The 18,316-nt window shown below is 39.5% G+C and overlaps 1 long non-coding RNA gene across 1 annotated transcript in view; it reads left to right on the top strand.

The window, feature by feature from the left end:
• The window catches only part of LOC105475267 (uncharacterized), a 40,468-nt gene extending 22,638 nt beyond the window's left edge, over window positions 1–17,830 (top strand). The window contains exon 3 of the long non-coding RNA XR_011622032.1: window positions 15,605–17,830. This is a non-coding gene — a long non-coding RNA (uncharacterized lncRNA). The remainder of the gene's footprint in view (window positions 1–15,604) is intronic.
• Window positions 17,831–18,316: the final 486 nt, after the last annotated feature.

The following is an 18,316-nucleotide window of genomic DNA, read 5'->3' on the forward strand; positions in this document are numbered from 1 at the left end:
TTTGCCATGTTGACCAGGCTCGTCTGGAACTCCTGACCTCAAGTGACCCGTCTGCCTAGACTCCCAAAGTGCTGGGATGACCATGCCTGGCTTAGTATTTTACTCTTTTTTGTACCAGGTAACGAAGTATTTTATTCTTTTTTGTACCAAATAAAGTATGGATGTACCATACTTTTTTTTAAATCAGTTCATCAGTTGATGGTCATTGAGTTGTTTTTACTTTGTGGCTATTATGAATAATGCTGTTATGAACATTTGTGCACACATTTTTGTGTGGACATGTTTTGAATCCTCAGTTCTCTTGGGTATATATCTAGGAGCAGACTTGCTGGGTCATATGCGAACTCTAAGTTTAACTTTTTGAGGAACTGCTAAACTGTTTTCCAAAGTAGTGGTATCATGTTACATTCCCATAGGCAATGTATGAGGGCTCCAGTTTTTCCACATTCTCAGCAATGCTTGTTATTATCTGTATTTTTTCTTAATAGCCATGCTAGTGGGTGTTGAATAAGGTTTTGACCAAAGTTTTGGCAAAATTAAGTAAAACTAACACCACTATCAAGAACAAGAAAAAGAATCCCAGAGGTTAATAGCAGTGTAAAAAAGGAGTTCTTGTGTGGCACATAATTTGACTATTAAAAATTCCCAAATAGTTGCTCTATAAGAGGCTGGAGAAACTGTAGCATTGTATATCTGAACATGGCTTTCGGTGGGACTATTTAAAGAGCAACACTAATCTCTCCCCACTTCTGTCTGATCATACAGAGACTTTGGACATTTGTAAGTGGCACATATGCAGACAAATTAGTAAGACCCCTTTGGAGGGCAATTTAGCAATAAAGTTTCAGAAGTGTTAGACCCAAATATTTCAGCTCTCAGAATTTATCCTAAGAAATTCAGAATTTATCTCTGATTCTGATCAATCAGAATTTATCTCTAGAGACACTCAAAATTTATGCACAAGGATGTTTATTACAATATTATTTATAAAGACAGTTACCAAAGAGTTTAAATCCTTGAATCTTTACAGCTTTATTCTTATTGACATTTTTCAAATGTTCTATGGTTGCTTTATATAATTAAAGCAATTGAGTGTAAGTGTTATTTCTTAAAAAGTCTGTTCCATCCTGAAGGTCTAGTTTAAAGATGCATCTTTCTTCATGCCTTCCTCAGTCATCCAGTGGTTCCTCTTCCTTGGCATTTCAGGTGCATCTAGGTCTGGGTCTAAAGCAAAAAACAACAAGAGAGGGATTGCTTGTAATGTCAGAGACCTGTCACTAAAAGTGACTTATTAACCAGTTTTCTAACTATTCAAGAAACTGATTATATTTCTTTTGCATATTTAAGAGTTGTTTCTGAGATCATCAATAAGTGGGCAAAAAAATTCTTTTTCTAAATTAGGCTGTGAAGATTTGCTTTTAACCAGCTCAGAAGGGGTTAATCACACCTGATATGCTTCCTAAGAGCATAAGATAGCAACATCCCTGAGTTGAGCCTCTGGAGTTTACTGCTGGTTTACTCCTGTAACTAAGGAGAGAAGCTATTAAATGCATACAGTGATCCATGGCAAAATCTCAGAAGACTCCTCTCCTCTGTAGTGAGCTAATCAAATAATAACAACCTTGTAGTAATAGTTATGCTCCAGCAGCCATGCAGCTTCCCAGAAACTGCTTATTCTGGGTGTATTATTAAACCTCAGAGCATTACGCATACTTCATGAGCAGTTTCACTAACAGGTTTTAATTGATAAGTTGGAAAATTTGCCTCATACAGGGAGAAAATCTGTCAAAGGAAATTAAATGTGTGTATGTGTATACATATATACATACATATATATATATTTATTACTGTAGAATTTGGCATCGTTTTATCATCGACACTAAATGCCTAGGCAGATAGCAAAGAGCCTCAGAGCATGCTTTTTTTTTGGTGCAAATAAATAATAATGGATAATTTGGAAAGTGTTAATTATATTGAATTACAATTAGTAATATCTAAGTATGAGGTTGTTATGTGATATATTTCATTTACTGTTCAACCAAATGCTTTAATTATAACTTTGGTTACGTTTTCTGCACTAATAAAAGAAAAATATCACCTGCTCTACTGGATTATACCAACAGGCACAATAATGTTAGGAAGCAATGAACCTTAGTAGAAGTTCATAAAGAAAATTTACATATACCACAATCTAAGAATATTTTAGAAAATATTGTATCTATATATTTGAATGGACTTGTAATAGGCAAGTAATACTAGCAAACAAACATTCCTCTGCTTTATAAAAATAACAATAAAATGTCATTAGCAAAGCCATCACAAAAAAACTTTATGAGAGACAGAAAATCAGAGAGAGAAAGAGAAAGAAAGAAAGGAAAAAAAAATCAGAAAGACAAATTCCAGGTGTCAGGTCCTGGAACGAAATGATGTTAGAAATGTTCTCCTTCCCAGGTAGGTCTCATGGCTCATATCTATATTAATGTATATGAATCCATATTGCTATCTTTTTATTCTTTTTGATTAATGGTTGAAATTATTAGAGCTTTTTTTCTCTTAGCTATAAGCACAAACTGAGAAGTATTAGTGAAATGTTAGTAAACCCCTACCTTGGAATCTTATGTCAGGGAAATGGCCCATGGGGCTTGAGTCAGGTGACTCTGGTTAGGAAGGACAAAAGTGTTCCAAGGTCTTTCTTGGGCCAACAGTACTAATCTCACCTGTAGTGTACCAGAGACTTTTGATTGATAAAGATGGCAAAGGACTGGGAGGCTTGCTAAGTGCACACACACAGAGAACGAAGATTTTTCAGAGGCCAGGGTTTTAAAAAACTAAACAGGAAAAGGAGCCATCCCCACTGAGTCCCTTACAATCATCCAGACACTGGATACTGGGTTTAACCAATCTTAAAACATGCTTTTTGAAGTCAAGAAGTAGAATCGCAAAAGAACAATGCCAGGTGCACCACGTGTTGCCAGCTTAGCTGACGGGTCCCTGTCAGAGGGCTTCCTGAGGGCAGCCAGGTCAGACCTGGCTCAGCAATTCATGCCTTCCTGCAACTGTGTCGAGAGATTGCTCTGCCAGGCCTGGGAGAATGACACAGAGAAGAGCATCTGCCATGCCCCCTGCCGTTTCTACTCAGACGACCCCCACCTCCACCCCCAGGTTGTAGAACAGTAGACCAGGAAAAATATCCTGCCCCCAGGTCTGGGCATAAAGAAGGGAGTGGGTGGCTAGTCTAGGTCTTTGAGTTTCAACCACTGCACCCCTAGTTAGGTAGACTTCTCTTTAAGGTGCAGATGCTAAGATGACTCCATTCTGATGACTGTCTATATCAAGGCCTCCCACCCTCAGGGAAATTGGGTGAGCTGTTCCTGTTGATGAAGCTATGGGGCTCTCCTATGGGAGGTACCAGTATTAGCATATGGGACTTGGTGCCTAGATTGGGGCTGACTTTGGGGTAGGTAGAACAGAGACTTCTTGAAGCTCTTATGTAGACTAATCCAAGTCTCCTGGAAGTGGTTGCTACTTCTCTCAACTTCTCCCTGGCCCAGCGTGACTGCCCCTCATGGGCCTTCACACTGGGGACTTCTCCATATTATACCTTCAGCTTCCTGGCCCAGGAGGGATCCTTAACAATCTGTTACCTCAAACAGATGTAAAACCCAGCAATATAGTGATACTAAAAAGACTGTGCAGAGACCAAATCCTGGTGAAAATAGCTTAGCCCATGTGAGGATCCCATGATTCTAAAAGATACAAAGAATTCACTCCTGAGCTATTAATGTCCACTGACTATTTGCCCAACACTGATGAAGGTGTTAGGGATTCATCAGTGCATGAAAGAGATGAAAATCCCTGCTGGGGAGAAAAATAAAGTAGGGAAGAGGAGGACAGAGGGGGATAGAGTGGCTTGCAGTAACAAATAGGGTGGCCAGAGGTTTCACTGTGGAAGTGCTGCATTTGAGCAGACTTGAAAGAGGTGAGACTGTGAGTCATGTGGTACCGAGAGGAAGAGCGTTCCAGGCAGAAGGGACAGTGAGTGCAAAGGCCCTCGGCTGGGAGCATGGCTGGCTTGGCAAGGAGTGACAGGGAGGCTGATGTGCCAGAATCAGAGTGAGCAAGAGAGAGTGAGCCATGGAGAATGAGGTAAAGAGGAGAATCAAGTCATGTGGGGCCTCACAGGGCCTGAAAGGACTTTGGCTTTTGCTCTGAGTGAAATGAGGACTCCTAGGAGCATTTTGAGCTGAAAAGAGAAAAGTCCTGACTTACATCCTGTTAGGAGTCCTCTGCCTGTGATGGCTCATCTCACAGCACTCACCTGGTTGGCCTGATGATACCCACACTAAATGTAGGTGAAGCCTCGGAGAAGGAAGAAAGAAAGTAGAAAGAGCAGCCAAGCAGGAGGAGCAGCAACAGGCACAGGAGTTGAGGGAGGTTGTGATTTGGAGCAGCAGTGGAAAACATGGAGTCCACATTTGCTGACAGTGGAGGAGTACTATTGAAGAAACAGTTTATGTGCAAGTTGTATAAGGAAAGTAAAATATACCTTTGGTAAAAGGATTATAAGGAGGCATAAGAATGTGGATTTTTACCTACATTGAAAGTTTAAAAAAAAATTTTGTTTTGAAAGTTTAAGCAAGTTTTAAAACATTAATTGTAAAGAAAATTCTGTGTGTAAACATATTAGCTAAAGTTAAAAAGGTACCATCCAATTTTTCTGTGAACTGGACATTAAAGTAAAAATGCAACAGATTTTTCTTAAAGCACCAACCTGCTCTTTAACAAAAATTATAAAATGTTAAAAAGAGTCTATAAAATCTTACCTTATGGTCAAACATTAAAAATTAGATAAATATGTCTATAAGGTTTTATTAAAATTAAGTTTAACATTAATAACACACTAATATAAAGATAAAATTTAGCTTATCTAGTATAAAAATCATACAAAAAGCATTGTTAAATGTAAAATGGTATTTGGCTTTCTTTGGTTTAAAAACTAATAAAAATAGGTGCTAAAAGAAACATTCATTTTACTAGAAGATCATAAAAGTTAAAAACTTAAAACAAATTTTGGCAATTAAGACAGCATAGCAAGATGCAAATGCCTGGTTGAAATGGATCAAACATTCCATCTGCACGTTAAACAAAAGCAATTGTTATGCTCATGCACATGGCAGGCCAGAGGCCCTGATTGTCCCCCTTCCACTAAGGTGGTCCTCCAGTCAACCAGGCATGGGCTGCATAGTAGAGCTCTTTTCCAGGATTCTACAGCCTGGAGTAATAAGTCTTGCCAAGCTCTCTCTGCTATATCCCAAAGTCCAGCACCCTGCAGGTCAACCCCCGAGGGCCATCCAGCCTCCATATCCCAACACTAATTTCACTTCATGTCTCTCACGACAGGGAGGAAACTTAGCATTCCTTGTAGACCTGAAGGGATGTGATGAGCTTAAGAATTTTCAAGAGCTTATCAATCAGTCAGCCCTTGTTCATCCCCAAGAGGATGTGTGGTGGTATTGTGGTGGACCTTTACTGGGCACTCTGCCGAATAACTGGAGTGGCACTTATACTTTAGTCCAATTGGCTATCCCTTTCACCCTGGCATTTCATCAACCAGAGGGAGGAAAAATAAGACATTGTAAAGTGAGAGAAGCCCCTTATAGGTCTTTCAACTCTCACATTCATTTAGACGCAATTGGAGTCCCATGAGGAATACCAGATCAATTTAAAGCTTGAAATCAAATAGCTACAGGATTTAAGTCAAGATTTTAGTGGGTGACAGTTAATAAGAATGTAAATTAGATAAACTACATCTATTACAACCAACAGCAACAAGCTTTTCATGAGTTAAAAGAAAAACTCAGGTTGGCCCCAGCCCTGGGGCTACCTGACCTGACAAGACTTTTTACACTCTACATGTCAAAAAGAAAAAAAAAATGGCAGTTGGAGTTTTAACCCAGACTATAGGGCCTTGGCCAAGACCAGTGGCCTCTCTCTCAAAACAACTAGATGGGGTTTCCAAAGGTTGGCCCCCATGTCTAAGGGCCCTGGCAGCAAAGTCCCTGTTAGCACAAGAAGCAGACAAGCTAACTCTTAGGCAAAACCTAAACATAAAGTCCCCCCATGCTGTGGTGACTTTAATAAATACCAAAGGACATCATTAGCTAATGAATGCTAGACTAACTAGATACCAAAGCTTTCTCTGTGAAAATTCCTGCATAACCATTGAAGTTTGCAGCACCCTAAACCCTGCCACCTTACTCCTGGTATCAGAGAGCCCAGTTAAACATAATTGTGTAGAGGTATTGGACTCAGTTTATTCTGGTGGGCCCAACCTCCGAGACCACCCTTAAACATCAGTAGACTGGGAGCTGTACGTGGATGGGAGCAGCCAAAGCATGAGGAAACTCATCGCAGGACTCATTTTCCTTAAAATTTGGACTTGTACAGTAAGGACTTCAACTGACCTTCCTCAGACTGAGGACTGTTCCCAGGATATACCTCAGGTCACTGAGGTAGGACAAAAGATTGCTACAGTCCTATTATTTTATGGTTATTATAAGTGTACCAAGACTCTAAAAGAAACTTGTTTGTATAATGCTATTCTATCCAAGCTATGTAGCCCAGTCTCTAAATGTTATGTTTGTGAAAGAACTGTAATAGGAGATCAATGGCCATAAGAAGCCCGAGAATTAGTGCCTACAGACCCAGTTCCTGATGAATTCCCGACCCTAAAGAATCACCCTGATCATTTCTAGGTTCTAAAAGTCTCAATTATTGGATGATGTTGCATAGCTAGAAAAAGGAAAGAATTCACTCATTCTGTAGGATGACTTAGTTTCCTAGGACAAAAACTGCATAATAGTACCACAAAAACAGTTACATGGTGGAGTTCAAGCCACACAGATAAAAATCCATTCAGTAAATTTCCGAAGTTGCAGACCATTTAAGTCCACCCAGAATCCCACCAGGACTAGACGGTACCCACGAGGCTATACTGGATATGTGGACATAGAACCTATGCTAAGCTGCCTGACCAGTGGACAAGTAGTTGTGTTATTGGCACTATTAAACCATCTTTCTTCCTACTGCCCATAAAAACAGGTGAGCTTCTGAGCTTCCCTGTCTATGCTTCCTGCAAAAAGAAAACATAGCTATAAAAAAACCTGAAAAATAATGAATAGCCTCCTAAGAGAATCATACAATATTATAGGCCTGCTACTTAGGCCCAAGACGGCTCATGGGGATACCAGACCCCTATTTACATGTGCAACTGATCATACAGTTGCAAGCTATTTTAGAAATCATCACTAATAAAACCGGTCAAGGCTTGACTGTTCTGAACAGCCCAGCAAGAAACTCAGATGAGGAACGCTATCTATCAAAATAGACTAGCTCTCAGCTACTTGCTAGCAGCTGAAGGAAGGGTTTGTGAAAAATTTAACCTTACTAATTGCTGTCTACACATAGATGATAAGGGGCAAGTAGTTGAAGACATAGTTAAAGATATAACAAAACTGGCACATGTGCCCTTGCAAGTGTGGCATGGATTTGATCCTAAGGCCATGTTTAGAAATTGGTTCCCAGCACTAGAAAGACTTAAAACTCTTATAATAGGAGTTATAATAGTAATAGGAAACTGCTTACTGTTCCCTTGTTTGCAACCTGTACTTCTTCAAATGATAAAAAGCCTCATCGCTACCTTAGTTCACCAAAATGCTTCAGCACAAGTGTACTATATGAATCACTATCAATCTGTTGCACAAGAAGACATAAATAGCGAAAATAAGAGTGAGAACTACCACTAATAAAAAGTGAGAGTCTCAAAGGGGGGAAATGAGGGAAGAGAGAGAGACCCTCTCATATTGTTTTATATTGTTTTATACTCAGAAAAGGAAAGAGAAGTGAAACTAAAGGTAGGTAGCCTGGTGCCTAGGAACCAGACCTGAAACCAGGCCTGGGCCTGCCTGACCTAAGCCTGGTAGTTAAAATTCGACCCCTGACCTAGCAGCTGATGTTATCTGTAGATTCTAGACATTGTATGGAAGGACATTGTGAAACCTTCCATTCTGTTCTGTTTCACTCTGACCACCGGTGCTTGCAGCCCCTGTCACGTACTCCCTGGCTTGCTTAATTGATAACGACCCTCTCACGTGGACCCCCTTAGAGTTGTGAGCCCTTAAAAGGGACAGAAGTTGAGCACCTGAAGAGCTCGGATTTTAAGACTCTAGCCTGGCGATGCTACCAGCTGATTAAAGCCACTCCCTTCACTATCTCGGTGTCCGAGGGATTTTGTCCACAGCTCGTCCTGCTACAATTTCAGGCCAGGAGTTCAAGAACAGCCTGGCCAACATGGTGAAACCCCATCTCTACAGAAAATAAATAATAAAAGTTATAAATCAAGCCAACAAACAGTTAATTAAAATATGTTCTCTTCTCCTCTTTGAAAAACTTTCTTAATGACAAAATAGAAAAAAGATAAGTATAAAATGTAAAATTTGGCAAAATATCAAACATGATAAAATTAAATTATTAATTTTATAAAATTAAATTATTAATATAATTTATAATTAATAATTATAAATTATAAATTATTAATTATAATTGTGCATGTCTGGGTGGTCCATTGATAGTCCAGAGATGTTGAGAAGAGCAGTAAATAAAGACATTTAATTCACAGTGTATTTTATATTTTTTCCATATGTTATTTTTTCTTGTCCTCATTTCAATAAAATCACTAATTATGTAGTTATAAGCAAGATTTTCACATAATTTGACTCCTGTAGATAGTAATACCAAATTAGATGATATTTCTTGAGTAATTAAAATTTTTAGGTGTTTTTTCTTAATTAGTTTCAATTTGAGGAAACTGCTCTGCTGAGGCAAAAACAACTGGACTTGTCCATAACTTTTCAAAGTAACATTTAGATTAGAAACAAACCATAAAATTTACATATCATGTTCAAACTTTATAATGGGGTCTTCACTGCAGAACTTATTACAAAATACTTTAGTTTCATCATATAGATCACTAGCACTCAATTGCCTTTCTCTCCGTCTCTCAAAGAAATATTTAGATCTATACAGCTTTTCTTAAATTTCAAAAATTTTGGGCTAGGCACAGTGGTTCACACTTGTAATTCCAGCACTTTGGGAGGCCAAGGTGGGTGGATCACTTGAGCTCAGGGGTTTGAGACCAACCTGGGCAACGTGGCAAAATGCTGTCTCTAAAAAATAAAATAAAAATGTCAGTGCTTATAAATTATAAAGCAAACTAGAAGTAGCATATGTCCTTCAGTGTTCTACTCAAAGGACTCAAACTCTCAGAACTTGCCCAGGTCTTCCTGAAGTATGAATACCATTGTCTTCTTTTAAATTGAGAGACTATGTAAATCAAAATAAAATAAATTATGAAAAAGCATCTGTAATACCTAAAAACCTATTATTACAAAGATTGATAATGTGGTTTTAAAAAAAAAGGAACTCTGAAGTAAATTGACATGGGTGAGGATGTGGTCAGCATAATGCAGTCAGCAACAAACTAACTCTTCCTTCAAAATATCTCAAATCATAATAGAACTGAAGATGCAATAGCAAACAATTTCACGGAACTGCTAAGAGCACATAGGAAAACCCAAACCAGTCATCTAAGACAGATAGAGATGAATGCATATAGTTATACAATAAAACTTTCTCTAAAGAGAGTTACTAGGGGGAGAAAAATTTCAAGTCTCTGAAGAGAAGGTAATTAATCCAATTCTTTCAATGAACTTGAGTTTCTCCTTGCTACAATGTTTCTGGAATATTTATGTGGTTGTAACCTTGACAGTGTGGTCATCTATTTATAATATAGCAGCAAGGGTTTGATACAAAATTCTAATACCCTAAAAGTACATCATTAAAATGCTTTATATAGAGTAAGAATTTGAAATTCTGATTACTCACTAAAGGGATATATCTTAAAGCTAACTCAATAAGGGAAAGTGGTTACAAGGGAGAGAGAAAAAAGAAAGAAAACTGAAGGTCAACTGTAGAAAGAGGACTGGATGAAGTGAGCACTGAGTGGATTGACTTATCAAGGGAGACCTATGTTCTTCATAACCCCTATGCTCACCTCTCCTAGCATGTAAATCACATTGTGTAACCATGGCCTTTTTATTTGACTGCCTCACCACTGTACTACAAGCTTAAGGATAAGATGATGACTATTGTGTTTTCCATTGTGTCTCCAGCAATTCCACAAGGTCTAATGTACAGTAGGTACTTACTGGTAGATGTTAACTGGATGGATGGATGGATGAGTGGGTGGAAGGATAGAGAGGAATGGAGGAATGGAGGGGTGGGTGGATGGGTGGATGGGTAGACAAGTGGATAAACAGATGAACAGACAGACGGATGGATAGATGGGGGACTATACCATACATCTGTGGTGTCAAGAAGCTGCAGATTCCTTGGCAACAATAATTAGGAGTTTCCTCATATCCATGGGAAGCTCAGCTATCAATGTCACAGCCATAGCCACAAACATCTCTCAGATACCACTAATCAATTAGTGCTAGTTGGTTAATACTGATATAGTAGTTAAAGTGTGTGCTGTGAAAAAATTCAGGGAGTAGTTTAATTAGAATTTCAGCTTTGTCTGTTGACGGTGAAGCAGGAATGCTTTCTCCCTGAGTTACCCTGGGGAGGGGATTCTCCATTTCTGGTTTATAAAACCAGATTATTGAATTGTACTACAAGGACATTTTCATTTAAGAAGTTTATTTTCAATTAGGGTAGTGAGTGGTATAAGGGTGAGAATGGTAGAGAAGTACATGATAGATACTGTCTGTCCAACGGCAGTGAAAGGATATTTGACTGACTGCCCTCCGATTCATGTGAGTGTAAGCAGGTCAACCACTAGGATTCAGAATAGGCATTGACTTAATGACTTATTATGCTTTGTTGTTTAGACATGTGAAGTACTGGAATAATTGCTAGAATGAGAATGGAATATACGAGGGCCAGTATGCCTCCTAATTTGTTAGGGATAGATCCTAAGATTGCATATTCAAACAAAAAGTACCACTCTGGCTTAATGTGGAGTGGGGTATTGAGTTGGCTAAAGTGTAATTATCTGGGTTGCTCGGGAAGTCGAGCAAAAATAGTACTAGAAGTATTAGAAGGAGGAGGAGAAAAATTAAACCTAGAACATCTTTGGTTGTATAGTGGAGCGGGGGAAGTGATTTTGTCAGGGTCTGATGAAACCCCTGAAGGGCTGTTAGATTCTGTTTCATGCAAGAATAAAAGGTGAACAGTTGCTAGAGCTGTAATGATGAAAGGTAAGATGAAATGGAAGGCAAAAAATCGTGTAAGGGTGGCTTTGTCAAATGAAAATTCACCTCAGATTCATTGTACAAAGTCAGTTCCAATATATGGGATGGCTGATAGTAGATTTGTAATTACTGTAGCACCTCAGAATGATATTTGGCCTCATGGGAGCATGTAACCTATGAATGCTGTTGCTATAGTTGTGAATAGGAGAATAATGCCAATATTTCAGGTTTCTAGGAATAGAAATGACCCGTGGTATAACCCTCGGCCAACGTGTAAGAAGAGGCAGATGAAAAATACTGAAGTGCAATTAGCATGAAAATAGCAGACCATTCATCCATAGTTTACATCTCAGCTGGTATGAGTGACTGAAGAGAAGGCAGTTGAGGTGTCTGATGAATAGTGCATGGCCAAAAATAATCCTGTGATGATCTGGAGAATTAGGCAGGCACCAAGAAGTGAGCCAAAGTTTCATCATGTAGAAATGTTGGATGCTATGGGAAGATCAATGACTGAATAGTTAATAATTTTTATTAGCGGGTGTCTTTTGCACGTATTGGTCATTAGTATTCTTATAGTTGAAGTACAACGGTGGTTTTTCATATCATTGGTCATGGTTATAGTCCATGTGGGAATAATGGTACATGCTTATTTTTATTAAGTGTTCTCTTGATTATAGAGTCTGTAGGTTTTTCTTCTAAACTTTCTCCTATTTATGGAAGCCTAGGGTTAATTATTAGTGGTGCTGTGGGTTGTGGTATTGTGTTGAATTTTGGTGGGGCTTTCATGGGGTTAATAGTCTTTTTGATGTATTTGGGTCATATGATGGCTGTTTTAGGTTATACTGCAGCGATGGCTATTGAGGAATACCCTGAAACAAGAGGGTCAAGTATAGACATTTGAGGGGCTTTACTATTAGGATTATTAATAGAGTTGATGTTGGTTTGGTGAATAGTTGAGTATAGTGGGGTGGTGATCACGACTGATTTTAAAGTGTAGAGAGTTGGATAATTTTTGAGTAAATTCTTACTCCATATAAAGCATTTTAATGATGTACTTTTAGAGTATTAGAATTTTGTATCAGACCCTTGCTGCTATATTATAAATAGCTGACCACACTGTCAAGGTTACAACCACATAAATATTCCAGAAACATTGTAGTAAGGAGAAACTCAAGTTCATTGAAATAGTTGGATTAATTACCTTCTCTTCAGAGACTTGAAATTTTTCTCCCCCTAGTAATTCTCTTTAGAGAAAGTTTTATTGTATAGCTGTATGTATTCATCTCCATCTGTCTTAGATGGCTGGTTTGGGTTTTCCTATGTGCTCAAATAATATTATTATTGACTGATCCCTCCTTAATTCCCCAGCCCTTATGATTTTTACTCAAAGACTTTGAGGATAGGTAGAGAGTTGGATAATTTTTGAGGGTGAGGGGGTGGGGTTATTGTGTGAGGATTCTGTGGGTGTGGCTGCCTTGTACAGTTATGGGTATTGATTAGTGGTAGTTGCTAGTTGATCATTATTTGTTAGTATTTACGTTGCAATTGAAATTACTTGGGGTAATAGATTAGATAATTAATAGTAGCATTAGAAGGGATGGGATAAAAAAAGAGAGAAAGTGGAGTTTAATTAGGCCTTTTTGAGTAGATACAGTAATGGAGGCTGAAACTTGGATTTGTGAGATGGTCTTCAGTATAGACTTTTCTAGTCAAATTAGGTCTAGTAGGCCGGGCGCGGTGGCTCACGCCTGTAATCCCAGCACTTTGGGAGGCCGAGGTGGGTGGATCACAAGGTCAGGAGATCCAGTCCACTGTGAAACCCTGTCTCTACTAAAAATACAGAAAATTAGCCAGGCGCTGTGGCGGGCGCCTGTAGTCCCAGCTAGTCGGGAGGCTGAGGCGGTAGAATGGCCTGAACCCGGCAGGCGGAGCTTGCAGTGAGCCGTGATCGCGCCACTGCACTCCAGTCTGGGGGACAGAGCGAGACTCTATCTCAAAACAAACAAACAAACAAAACAAATTAGGTCTAGTAGAAGTGAAGCCACATTTTGATTTGTGAACAGGCTTGAGTTGGGGGTTGAACGGTGAATTGTGGCTGAATAAAAACCTAGTATATTGGAGAAGCTGAATGTCTGTAATGGGTACTTTAGTTTGAGGTTATTAGTTATGAGATTAAGCTCCATTGCTAGTAAGAGGCCTAAAGTGGGTACACCTAGGGCTTTGAGCTTTAAGTGGAGTGGTATAGTTGTTTGGGGGGATGAAGCAGGAATAATGCTGTTGGTGATGAGGAACCCAGCGAAGATACTGCTGAGTGTTAGGCGCTTAATTGAGTTAATTAGGAAGGGATTATTTTTGTTAATAATAATCAGAGTTGTGAAGCGAGGTTATCCTATGAGAGCGAAGAAAATAATACAGGTACTGTAGACAGCTGTAAAGGAGGTGACACTAAGAAAGGGCTCAGGTGTTGGTGTATGATGTATTTGTGGTTTTGATAATAAGGTCTTTAGAGTAAAAGCATGTGAGGAAAGGCATACCTTTAAGTGCAAGGCTACCAATAGTAAGGGGGGAGGAAGTGAAGGGTCAAGTGTTGAATAGTCCTGCTATTTTTTGGATGTCTTGTTTGTCATTGAGGTTATGGCTGATGGAGCCTGAACATATAAATAATATAGCTTTAAAAATGGCATGGGTGCAGATGTGAGGGAATGCTAGATGTGGTTGATTCATGCCGATTGTGACTATTATAAGGCCCAGCTGACTTGAGGTGGAGAATGCTACGATTTTTTAAATATCATTTTGTGTCAGAGCGCAGACTGCTGTAAATAAGGGGGTAATGGCCCCTAGACATAATGTAAAGGTTTGGATTGATAGATTATTTTCTATTAAAGGCTAGAAGCGGGTGAGCAGGAAAACTCCTGCTATAGCTATAGGGCTATAGTGGAATAGGGCTGATCAAGCACAACAGCTTGCTCAATTCCCAGTGTTCACCTAAAAGGAATTCCAAATATTGGAAGAGAAATTTTAGAAGTCCAAATCTAAAAAAAATAGAAAATATACCACTTTCTCATAACTAGCAACATTTCTCAGGGATAATTCTGGTCAGGATCAATGTAATTTTGTAAATGAAATATTTTATTATTTTAACAGTGTTATTGAGAAATAACTCACATGCCATATGATTCCCCCACTTAAAAGTACACAATTCAATGGGTTTATAGTATATTCACAGAATTGTGCAACTATCACCACAATGAATTTTGGAACATTTTCATCACCCCAAAAAGAAATCTTATTAGCAGTTACTTCCCATTTGTCCAGATCCTGGAAACCACTAATCTGCTTTCTGTTTCTATAGATTCCCTATTCTGGACACTTCATATAAATAGAATCATATGACATTTGGTCTTTCTTCAATTAGTGTGTGATGTTTTCATTCATCCATATTGTAGTATGTATTAGCACTTCCTTTCTTTTTATTGCCAAATAATATTCTATTGTACAAATATATTACATATTGTTTATCCGTTCATCAATTGATGAACGTTTGGATTGTTTCCACTTTTTGGTTATTATGAATAATGCTACTATAAACATTCATGCACAAGTTTTTGTGTGGACATATGTTTTCATTTCTGGTGGGTTATATATCTAAGAGTGGAATTGCTGGGTCATGTGGCAACTTTACGTTTAGTGTTTTGAAGTACTGCCAGACTATTTTCCAACGTGACTTTGCCATTTCACATTTCCATCAGCAAAGTTTGAAGGTTCCAATTGCTCTTCATTTTCATTCACACTTGTTTTCCCCTGTTTTTTTGAACAGAAGGCAGTCTTGTAATATATGCAAAGTCTGACTACTGGGCCCTCCTATTTCCCTTTATTCTCTCTCCTTCCTAACCAGGTTTTATTTCAAGTGTGCAATGCCCTCCCTGGGCAGTGTCCCTTCCCGCTCCCATATACTATTGTGGCCTAAATTCTAAACCACTGATCCCTCCTTAATTCCCCAGCCCTTATGATTTTTTACTCAAAGACTTTGAGGAGCATCACATTCAAGAAGCACAGGTAAGCAAGCCAAAACAATTTCAAAATAACTCAAGTTCTTTACATGATTTCTCAACACTGAGGAAAGGGTTGGGGTATACATGTAACAAAGTACCCCCATTTTTCTAAACAAAAGAAAATGTTGGGTTTTAAAAACATTTTTTTCTCTTTTCTTTTTTCTCCATTTCTCTCTGTTCCCCACTTCCTATTTAGCCCTTTAGTAATACAATTATAATATTTTACCTCCCTTTCACCAGACACTCTCTACAGGGCAAGTTCATCTAACTATGTGCTTAGAAGTTCCAGAGTGGAGCTGTCACTCACCTGGAGGTTGCCTCAAGAGATGACAGTCAATCTACAATGCAAAGTATGCCTGCTACGAAATTATTTCCTACTTGGAGAGTTTCAGCCACATTTACAACCTTGTTCTGCCCACAAGGACACCAATGCTCCCCAGCTTGATCACCTGGTAGATGAGGCACTAAAGCAAGTTTTGTGGACCCTCACCTGATGCTTCCTCTGCTGCTTGTCATTCATGCTACACCCTCTTTTAAAAGTGCCTGCTTTCAGCCGGGCGCGGTGGCTCAAGCCTGTAATCCCAGCACTTTCTGAGGCCGAGACGGGTTGATCACGAGGTCAGGAGATCGAGACCATCCTGGCTAACACGGTGAAACCCCGTCTCTACTAAAAAAAATACAAAAAACTAGCCGGGCGAGGTGGCGGGCACTTGTAGTCCCAGCTACTCGGGAGGCTGAGGCAGGAGAATGGCATAAACCCGGGAGGCGGAGCTGAGATCCGGCCACTGCACTCCAGCCTGTGCGACAGAGCGAGACTCCGTTTCAAAAAAAAAAAAAAAAAAGTGCCTGCTTTCTGCTCCAAAAGCAAAGTGGTACCCTTAAGGCAGGAAGTCTGTACTTCTTCACCCTAAGCTAGCTTTGGAATAAAAACATCACACCAGACCTCACTCTTGTTAATTGGACTCTGCAAATAGCAAGCAGCTAAACCTGTGTTTCAGTTACAGACACAAAGGTAGGTGGCCTAAATCCCTTTCAAAGAAGGACTGACTTCCCAGCTGGGAGTGGGTGAGATGGGGTGTGCAGTGAGCTACCTCAGAGGCCTCTTCCTTTCCAGAGCAGCCTACGTTCTATGATGAAGCCCACTGAAGGTGTGTAAGCACATTCATTCTGGCTTGGCACAAAACACTCCCTCTATAGCTTCCTGCCAAATTGGCCAAGGCTACTTTCAGCCTGTACTGCAGTTCAACTTCTTCCTTTGCCCAATCCTTGCCGTCTTCTTCCCTTCACAGGTGTTGATTCTTCATAAATACCTTGCACTTCAAACTCCATCTCAGCATTTGCTTCCACAGACTCTAAGCTATGTGAGTTGGTACCAGGAGTGGCCCAAGAAAATGGGCAATAAGATAAGGTTGTTGAGCAGTCATCAGTTGCCTCTGGGTGGCCATGAGGACTGGTAGCAGGAGGAACACACATAGCCCCGGAGCAAGGTGGCACTCCAGTTGTTAAAACTTTGTGAATTTGGAAGGTGTACTGATGGAAGGGAATGAACTAGCTGGAGTGATTTTGGGCATTTGCAGTGTATGGAGAAAAGAGCAGCTGCAAGCATAAGGGTATGGGATGGTGACTGCTAAGTGCCAGTGATGCTGTACAGAAACATAATGAACATTTAAGGGCTGAGTAATAAGCTTTTGGAAGCCAGGTGTGAAAGCCAGAGGGCTTCTGTAGATGCATACACAGAAGCTCTCATTTGCTCAAGAAGGGTGGAAAAGCCAAGGAATAAGTTCAGAAGGGTTGATTCTCCAGATTCCTCAGAACTTACTAAGCCCATTGACTACAGATGTTGCTCACCTACATCATGTGAAAAGAAAATAAAATCTTGGGACCCCAAATTCACTGTGCCAAAGGGAAAGTTAAGCTTACAAACTGAATGACATAAAAACTGCTTTACTTTTGTTCCCAAATAGATAGCTGTAATTTCACATGCTTACTTTCTTTTATGTAAAATGTAGATCTACTAAGCACAAGACCAATGCATAATTGACGTTTCCCTCCACTTTTTCCTTTGCACATAAAATGTAGATTCACTGAATGCTAATTAGAGCCTCAGAAGAATGTCACCACTTGCCTCGTTGCCTACCCACTCCCCTCCTTTTTTCCTTTCCTTCTTCCCCTCCTGCTCACTCTTTCCCCTTTAAATATTGAAGTCCTCAAAACCCTCTTTGGGAAAAGCACAGGAGACAGGATTCTACTGTGACTTGTGTCTCTTTTTCCTGGGCACATCCTAAACCTTGCCAAAATAAACCTCTAAATCAATTGAGTTGCCTCAGTCACTTTTTGGTTAACAATTATGAAAGTACCTTTCATCCTCCCACCCCAGAAGACAATTCAGAAGCCTCTCCCTCTTCTTCATATGATATTTACTCGGATAACTGCAATGGGAAAAGGGGAATATCTAGATATTTTGCAGACTGCTGGAAACAAAATCTGAGTAGACATCGATACCTAGAGACCTGAAGCATCACCATAACACTCTTGTTACAGTGAAGGTATTTGGGAACTAGGTAATAAATACAATTTTAACCAAGTTCTGGTTTAATGGTCTACTGTGTCTGTGAATCACCCTGTGATCAGTTCCACTGTCACCAACTGTACAATTAAAATGGACATAATTGACAGTTGGTGCAACTCCCACATAGAGCTCTTGGTCTGTGAGGTAAGAGTAGGCTATTATAGCAGGAAAGACCAAGTAAAAGACTCTGAACCTCTCCTGCCCACCCACCCCCCCCGACCCGCCACTCTAAAATAGTGATATTGTGAGAAAAAGCAGAAATTAATGCCAATCTTAAGGATCAAAAAGATGTAGACACAGTGATTCCTAAAATATCTCCCTTTAATTTGCCAATCTAGACCCTGAGAAACCAAATTGATCTTGGGGGATTACTATAAATCCAG

Source organism: Macaca nemestrina, chromosome 4, assembly GCF_043159975.1.
Source record: "Macaca nemestrina isolate mMacNem1 chromosome 4, mMacNem.hap1, whole genome shotgun sequence".
Taxonomy (NCBI): domain Eukaryota; kingdom Metazoa; phylum Chordata; class Mammalia; order Primates; family Cercopithecidae; genus Macaca; species Macaca nemestrina.